Source organism: Caloenas nicobarica, chromosome 1, assembly GCF_036013445.1.
Source record: "Caloenas nicobarica isolate bCalNic1 chromosome 1, bCalNic1.hap1, whole genome shotgun sequence".
NCBI classification, from domain to species: Eukaryota; Metazoa; Chordata; class Aves; order Columbiformes; family Columbidae; genus Caloenas; species Caloenas nicobarica.
This window is the reverse complement of record NC_088245.1, coordinates 196,732,821-196,742,088: the sequence shown is the minus strand read 5'-3', so window position 1 is coordinate 196,742,088 and position 9,268 is coordinate 196,732,821. Positions and strand designations below refer to the sequence as shown.

General features: G+C 38.4%; 1 long non-coding RNA gene across 1 annotated transcript; it reads left to right on the top strand.

Moving 5' to 3' along the window:
• The first annotated feature begins 2,300 nt into the window (after positions 1-2,300).
• Positions 2,301-6,436, top strand: LOC135998455 (uncharacterized). The gene is made up of 3 exons (XR_010607534.1): positions 2,301-2,461; positions 4,302-4,405; positions 6,096-6,436. It is a non-coding gene; the product is annotated as an uncharacterized LOC135998455 (long non-coding RNA).
• The last annotated feature ends 2,832 nt before the right edge of the window (positions 6,437-9,268 follow it).

The following is a 9,268-nucleotide window of genomic DNA, read 5'->3' as shown; positions in this document are numbered from 1 at the left end:
ATTCTGTCAAGTTACAGGTCTTTTCCAGTCCTGGAGCATAATTCTGTGATCTCCTCCCCCTCCAGCTGCATCCTCCCCGAAGCAGTCTCCATCACGCCAAAGCTGTGGCTTTCTTGAGTTCTGTCATGTGTGTCTCCCCACAACGATGTGTATTCAGGGATTTCCAGTGCCAAAGTAGCTTCATGAAAGTAAATAATGGGGTTTTTTCTATGTTTTTGCCAAACCTTTAAGAAAGCAAGCAGAGGAAAACAGGAGAAAAGGGTTTGAAAGAACTGACTGCAAATAAGTCTGTGCTTGAACTATTCTGACACAACTGTAGTCGGATCTGTCTGATTCCTTTGAACAACTGTTCTCATGAGGGATTTTGGGCGGTTTTTTGTTTGGTTGGTCTGGTTTGGGCTTTTTTGTCTGGTTTCTTATGGAATGAATTACTATCCTGTGGCGTCTGTTCTATGACCCAGTCCATCAAAGCAAGAGTCTGAGGGTACAGAGCATAAACCAGAAATTATCAGATGACAAGGGGCAATACAAATGGCAGCAAAGGGCAATGAGGAATTGCTAGAGTTTCGTGATGACACATGGGAAGTAAATAGAAGAGCGGATGTGGGAAGAAAGTCAGATGCAATCTGCCACCTCAGAGACAGAAATTCTGTCATTAGATGACTGATACTATACATATAGAAGTAACATAGACTTTTCAAAACATCTCTTTTAGTTTATTGTAAAAATAGACCAAGTTTTTGTGGAGGTTTACTCTTCCTTCTTGTTCAGTCCTTACAGCTTGACACTATTATGGACATACTGCAGTGGTGACTTCTTGTGTAGGCAACAGCTTGACGGCTCCAGCTCTGCCAGTATATCAGATAACCTTTGGAAGGTCATGGCTTACTCTTCTGGAAGACATGAGATTAATGAGTTAGAGATTAAAAGTTCTACAGCTCCTTGCTTGTTTCTGGAGATATGTATTTGTCAAGCACTGACGAACGTTACACCTTCGTTACTAAGGTACAAGTAGTTCCAGTTGCAGCACACCTGTTAACATTTTGTGGTGCAAAGCAGTTCTGCTGTTACACTTAATGTATTCATGCTTTAATCACATATTAACATTACAGTTACGCAAAAAATATTCATTTCAGGTAGTAATGTTTCAGACCTACACTAATCAAAACAGTAAACCAGTTGAAGCTAAATATGTCTTCCCTTTGGATGACATATCTGCTGTTTGTGGATTTGAAGCTTTTATCAATGGAAAACATGTCATTGGAGAGGTAAAATGTTTTTGTACTTTCATGTAGCTCCTTCAATCTCAAGATCTGAAAGCACTAAATTAATAATGAAGGTGTGCAATACTCATTTTGGTTTCTCTCATGTCCTTTGTTGCCACCATTTGACTGGATTTCAGGTAATCATGTCATTCAAGAAAATATTGGTTAAGTTTTCTGTCTATAGAGATGAAATGGCTTATTTTGGAACAATCTTTCGTAGGTTGAAGAAAAGAAACAAGCACATAGGTAATATCGGAAATCTATCAGTCAGGGTGCTGGGGCTTATCTAATGGACCAGGATGCACCAGTATGTTGGATATTGTGGTTTAGTACCTATTTGAAAATTTTGCAGTTGTCCAGTTCTTTGCTGAATCACGTCTTTGTTGGGAAGCTCCTTTTTACTAGAACTTGCTTGGACATTTGATACTTCTAAAATCAACTATTGGTCTTTAAATATGTGCTATGACTTACGTCAAACAGCTATTTCTCTTTCAGGTGGTTCCTTTTTTTTGGTAAAATATTGATTTATTCAGTTACTATTGATCAGTTTTTGCCAGAAATTAAGAAATTATCGAACGTTTGATATTTCCTATCATAGTCCTATTTTTCCTTACACTTCACCAAAACCAAATAGTAGTTTCTGGGTTAACAGTTGGTTTCAATGTGCCTAAACACCAATTAACTTATTGTTTTGGAAAACATGGGCTTTAAGGATGTCATTAAAGGTAGTTTGTGCGTTTTGGTTTGGGGTTTTTTGGGGGATTTTTTTTGTAATAAGTGTTGGAAACATATCTCCAAATTCTACAACTGTGATCAAAATCACCTACATCACTGAACTGAAATTTTGGCATGATTGTATCACCTTTCATGTGCCTGTTTCTGTGTCACCATCACAACAGGACAAAGCATTAAATGAAAACACACAGGTTTGTCAAAATACAATCTTAAAATAGCATCTTCTTGTTTTGAAACAAGAGTTCTGTGCCTAGGGCCTAGTAGTCACACGAGAGGCTTCAGTAAGTTTACGATTGTTCTCTTTGTCATTTCTTGTCTTTTATTATAAGGTAACTGTAACCATCCTTGTCATAAAGCAACGTGAACCCAAACTTAGGAATGCTGTGATTGGTAGAAAGCCTCTGTCTCTGAGGATATATTTGCTCCTGCAAGACTTAGAAAGTTGACTCGAGTTGGCACAGGTTAGATTTCATATTTTGAGTTTGCTGGTTTTGTGCTGCTGTCTCCCCTCAGCCTCCTTTTCTCCAGGCTAAACAGCCCCAGCTCCCTCAGCTGCTCCCCATCAGACTTGTGCTCCAGGCCCCTCAGCAGCTTCATTGCCCTTCTCTGAGCTCTCTCCAGCACCTCAATGTCTTTCCTGTGGTGAGGGGCCCAAACTGAACACGGTATTGAAGGTATGTCCAGTCAAAATCTCCCCAGGAGTAACTTGTACCCATTACGCCTCGTCTTTTCCATGTGACTCCTTGTAAAAAGGGAGCCTCCATCTTCTTTGTAGCCACCTTTTAAATACTGGAACATGGTGACAAGGTCTCCCCTAAGCCTTCTCAAGTCTGAACAAACCCACTTCTCTCAGCCTTTCCTCACACAACAGCTTCTCAGTCCTTTGATCATCTTTGTGGCCCTTCTCTGGACCTTCTCCAGCCTGTCCACATCTTGTGGGTCACAGTCAATATCTGTAAGTAATAAACAGAAGGAGGTTTTCAAGAGTATTACGTGATCTAAGTGAAGAAGCCACCATGGGACACCCTCAGTGGAGAGCGTGGTGGTTTTCTGAATTCCCTTTTGCTGGGAGCACACCCTGTACACCAGATGCAGTGAGTTCCAACTGCCCAGCTTCATGTTCCTTTGTGCAGCACAGTCCACTCCGTATTTGCATCCTTGTGACTTAGTCTTGCTATTTTTAAAAGCATGCTTAATTCTCTGTGTAATTAACTTTATGTATAAAGTTTGTATGTGAAAGCAGGAAAGTATAGCCAACCTCAGCATCAAGAAGATACATATATTTTCCTGTATTTTTGGCAGAACACTTTAAACAAATAATTTCTAAACACTGAACCAAAACTATGTGCCACATGGATACAATGGGGAGTAGAGTAGTAGACTTGTGATTGACTCTTATGGGAATTAAGTCCCAAAGTGCAGTTCAAGATTTCTTCTTTTTCAGCAGAATTGCCAGTTGTTGAATTTTTAAAAAGTTTCTCATGGTTTTTTGCACTAATTAAACTTAATATTCTGCACTTTTTACATAATTTGGATAATTACTATCTAAGCATCCATTTAAAATCATAGATTATCTTCTAAATTACCTTAAATGAGTCTGTAAATGGTTATAAATTTGTGTCTACAGTTACAATTTTCTAGGACATAAAGCTGCAAGAACAGGTAGAGTTTCAAAAGTATTTAATATTGAAGAATAAGTACTTGAACATCCTGTTGAAAGCCTGCCTTCCATCTGACCTGAGGGTAGCAATTTGACAGATTATTTTATACATGAGAGTTGTCTACTTTTTGGCAGGGAAAGTCAGATAAAATAGGATTAGTTTTGTTAATACTGCCTTTAACAACATATATGGTGAAATGAATAATTTTATAGAGACTTTGCATTCTCAGCAGAGGAGAAGGATCCTTTATGGTTCCTGTCGAGTAACAGGAATGCTTATTTCTTAGTACTTTTAAAAATAATTTTCAGAAGGAATTTGAAATACATTTGAAAAGGATATTGTTGACACTGTGCATATGGGAGTGATTTCAAAGTGACTGTTCTTACTGCTTGAGGGGTTTTTACAAGGTAGGCTAACTACAACATTCCGGATCAATTACAGACGTTTGATGGTATATGAAAGGTTTTTGAAGTTTATTATTTGAATCACCTAAATTGATTATGTGGATTTCAGTTTTTGTGTTTCTGTAAGCTTTTTAAAAAATGTTTTAAATAATTCTCCTCTGTCCTTTTTCTTCTTGCCAAATACATTTTCAGTGTCCTGAATCTTTGGCTTATCCATATCTTTCTTTGTTCCATAGGATGGCTCTTGGAATCTCAGTCCACAGTTGGGAAAAAATCTCAAAATTTGATGTTGATCATTTAATTAACAATTTTCTTGTTAGAAAAGGCATCCAGTCACTTGGTAAATACTTTTCTGTCATTTAAAAGCAGCACTGTATTATATTTCTTATCTGTATGTTTTATAACTTCATATGTCTAGTGGAACTCTCAGTAAGATATGCTCAGAATTTAAATGGATCTCTTCACTTAAAGTTTTCAAAAGTGCCTGATTTTAATAATACAATTTCTTCTGAGCTTCTCTCACAATATAGTGTCCTGATTACTAAGCACATCTTCCAGAGAAATATGTGGAGGATGTGAGATACTTAAAGTAGCAATAGAGGTTCTTTTATCTCAGTTATTGTGTCTGCTGTATTAATATCTACTAAAGAAAAAAAGAGAGGAAAAGTCTCTCCTAGGAGTGAGGCAGAGACCCCTTCTGCTTTTCAGATTTCAAATAATATGAATAATATTTGGGCGGGGAAAAATTTAATGAAATATAACAAGGGCAAGTGCAGAGTCTTGCATCTGGGCAGGAACAACCCCAGGTTCCAGTATAGGTTGGGGAATGGCCTATTTGAGAGCAGTGTAGGGGAAAGGGACCTGGGGGTCCTGCTGGACAGCAGGATGACCATGAGCCAGCACTGTGCCCTTGTGGCCAAGAAGGCCAATGGCATCCTGGGGTGTATTAGAAGGGGGGTGGTTAGTAGGTCCAGAGAGGTTCTCCTTCCCCTCTACTCTGCCCTGGTGAGACCTCATCTGGAATATTGTGTCCAGTTCTGGGCCCCTCAGTTCCAGAAGGACAGGGAACTGCTGGAGAGAGTCCAGCGCAGAGCAACAAAGATGATGAAGGGAGTGGAGCATCTCCCTTATGAGGAAAGGCTGAGGGAGCTGGGGCTCTTTAGCTTGGAGGAGACTGAGGGGTGACCCCATTAATGTTTATAAATATGTAAAGGGTGAGTGTTCACGAGGATGGAGCCAGGCTCTTCTCGGTGACAACCAATGATAGGACAAGGGGCAATGGGTTCAAACTGGAACACAAGAGGTTCCACTTAAATTTGAGAAGAAACTTCTTCTCAGTGAGGGTGACAGACACTGGAACAGGCTGCCCAGGGAGGTTGTGGAGTCTCCTTCTCTGGAGACATTCATAAACCTGCCTGGACACCTTCCTGTGTAACCTCATCTGGGTGTTCCTGCTCTGGCAGGGGGATTGGACTGGATGATCTTCCGAGGTCCCTTCCAATCCTTGACATTCTGTGATTCTGTGATTCTATGATATTTATATAATTCTTCCCCACACACACACTGTCTGGTAGCATTTAGTGTGCACTCTACCTATACACGCTTTGCTGTTGGATTTTGTCAATTGATGCTCTTTGCTGGCATCAGACCAGAAAACCTGGGAGGAAAAAAGGTAGTCCCTTCTTTCTAAATTATTAGAGGGCACAATGCTTCATCAGAGGACAAAAATCTTACAAGTTTCCCATTATTGTGTGCATTAAAATCAAAGTAGACTAGAACCCAAGCAAACACAAACTGCAGAAATCCCAACAAAGTGTTACCAAGTTTAAGTTTGAAAGCCAGGAGTGTGCTCGTCAAAACACTACGGTGGATACTCTTGATGGTAGTGATTGTATGGTGAAACAGTTAAATAGGATTAGGACAACTGATGTTTTAAAGTGATATAGAGTACTTTGCTGAAAGTTGTCAAGAAATCTGTTGTCAAGAAATAATTTAAATAGTAATACTGCTTCCCTTTTGTTCTTCCTTAGGCCCAAATGGAAAAGAAAAGCTACTGCAGTTGATGGCTGCTCTTGTGCTGCAGTTCATACACTGCACAAAGAAATTGAAAGGGATAGTTTTCAAAAGACTGATAAAACTAGATGATTCATCTGATTCAAGGTGTGCTTTTAAATAAAATCTTATAATTTAATGTAGTAATGTAAACCTTCCCAACATACAGAAGATTAATTTCATTATGGAGAGTCAATGATGGAACTGCACGATATGGCTGTAGAAAAGGGAATGGAAGGTATTAATCATATTGGTGGCACGTGGTTTCTTTTAAGAAGATGGATGCAGGAAGGAATGCTCTGCAAAATATGATACAAAAATAGAGAGGCATAGAAAGCAGTAAAAAATACTTTATACTTCCTATTAGAATAATTTAAGAGTTCAGGTTGGATGTGGCCTCTGGAGGTCATCTCTTCCTTAAAGCAGGGCCAACTCAGATATTGGATAAGTTGTTCAGGATCTGGCCCAGCCAAGTTTTAAATATCTTCAAGGATGGAGACTCATCTACCTCAACTTTTTTAAGGGCAACCTTTTTCAGTTTTAATATAACTTATTTTAGAAACTAGGAAAAAAATTCTATCGGACCTTTCCTTCATGAAATTTGTGCCGTTTGGCCTGCGTCCTTGTTTAGAATTATAATTATGGTTTGGTGTTCTTCACAAGCATACACCATAAAATATTGTGGACAAGACTTTGAAATTATTAGAGCAGACAATTTTTCACAGCACAGTTTCCACCCTTTTCTTTAGCTGCAGGTGATGGAATGCTGGTGCTGGATCCCCAGCCCTCACTTCTGTATGTCCCAGTGCTCTATTATCTTTTGAATATACAGTCCCTGCCTCTGGAAATTGCCTTTTGTTGTGGGCAAAGTGAACAATTATCAGGTGGCAAGTTTTTTGGTATAAAGGAAAGGCAAAGGTATTAAAAGAAGCATGAAGGAGTCAGCCTCGAGTGAATCTGGATTGCCCCAGCCACCGACAGATTCATTGTGCCAAAGTGGGAAGGTTTATATACTTTGTACTTTACAGGGCATGTAGGAACAGGATAAAGAAACAGCCAGGAGAGCACTGCAAAGTCTTCCTCCCTCTTTTGAAACTCCCTGACAGTAGGAAAATGTTGGTTGTATAGTTTTGGCTACTCTATCTGGAATACAAATAAAACTGCATTGATTGCTGTCTGAAAGCAGGCTGCGTAGACCAAAAAAAAGAGAGTTCTAACATATCTGAACACACAAAGGAGGAGTCAGGTTTGCCTTTATGAAATGCAGTATGCTTCACTATGGTCATTGAAATAGTGCAGATAAATGCAAGTAATGATTCTGAGTCTACATATTACCCATGTGGAAAATTCTAAAATGACAGAGTGGCTCAACTTACGGTGTTTTGTGCATCAGATTACATTTTTTGCAGGCTGGATCATCATCGTACTATAGAAAATATCCTATTTCAAATAATTATAGTTAAAATAAATTTTCTTCATGCTCCTTTGGTGGATTTACAAGATCTCATTGTGATAAAACTTCATTTCTATGCACAGTGGTGTTCACTGGGCTTTTGAGTTGGTCAAGAAAGCAATGAAGTGGGTAAGAATTGTTGAGAGGCAATTTCCATCAGTTTGCTAGTGACTTGAACTTGGGAAAGACTGGGATTCTGCCACCAAGAAGATATTTGGCATCAAGTTTATCTAACATCAGTTCTCTTTCTACTTAAAATATTGCATCACATACTTCTTTAAGATAATAGCAGAGTTAGCTTTCCTTGCAGTTTTATATAAATTGTTTAAACTGAGGACATTTGATCTTATATTTTTACTGAATAATAGTTCTCATAGTCACAGACTTAAAGGTATGTAAATAAAAGGTCTTAAAGTCTTAATTTTACATATATGCAGTATTTTACTTACCTGCAACTCTGTTAAAAATAGCTTAATATTTCCTTTTTACATTAATCTCTTTGGTTCATTGCATATCATACAAGTACTTTTATAATACCTCTAATGCTTTGATTTCTCCTAAAATCTTATATGCCATTTTAATGGCACAGTAAAAAAAGCATAATGTAGTGATTCAGTTAAATATGGCAGATGTTTTGACAGATAGAGGAATATGATAAACAAAGAACTAATAAATATCGTGATAACATGTCAGTGTTTTCAATTGGATGGCTTTGTAATTCCTGCAGCATGCCTTGAAATGCAAACAGCAGAACGGTTATTTTTCTCTTGCTCTGCTTTTCTTATCAGTCATCAGTCAATTTGTGAATACATAGGTCAGTTTTGTTAGGAGGAGTGAGTTATCTCTTTTTCTTTTTTTTTCCTGCAGTTACTCTGTATTCTGATTTTCTTTGGACAAAAACCTCATTAGTTTTATACTGCACCAAACACTGAAGCCTAATAACAAAACCAGACTGAAGGTGATTTCTTTTAATGTAATGGGCTTTTCATGGGTGTTTGAATGAACATGTTACATCTTCTAAATTAAGGAGCTGCACAGAATCACGCTTTGGTACTTTGTGGTCCGAGGAAATGTAGTTAGAGACTGAGCACTGAGGCAGGATCCAGCGTGTACAGAATAAACTCTGCGTGTGTTTATCGACCATTGAAAGTGTTGAGAAGCAGGAGATTCCACAGCCACCACAGGTAAGGTGTTACACTGCCCCAGCAGATGGAGAAGTGTTGTAAGAGGTTACCAAGGCAAACTGCAGAATCTCTTTCATAGGTGTTTTCATAAGAATTTAAGCAAACATCTGCCAGGGGTGGAGTAGATACACTTCATCTTGTAGAGGAGGTTGCTAACAGGAATATCCTAAGGTCCTTCTGTTTCTAAGGTGCTCTGAATCCTTGCTTTCAGGTGGGTAAGATACTGGCTCTTTTTAGTAAACAATACAAAGGGAAGATTTGTATTACACTTTATCTGAGAAGAGCTAGGGTACAGGTTTCTTAAGAACTAGAAAGACTCTTTAATGTAGACAATGATAAACTAGCTTCTAAATCTGCTGTTAAGGCTTTGTATGGTCAGTTGTTGTATTATCTTAAGAAGTGCTGGCAAAAATATGAATAAAAGAAGTATTTTTTTTTCCTTCACTACAGTTTATTCAAATACTTTAGTGTTTTCACTGTTGCAACAATGCATCCCGTATGGGTATGTACAAAA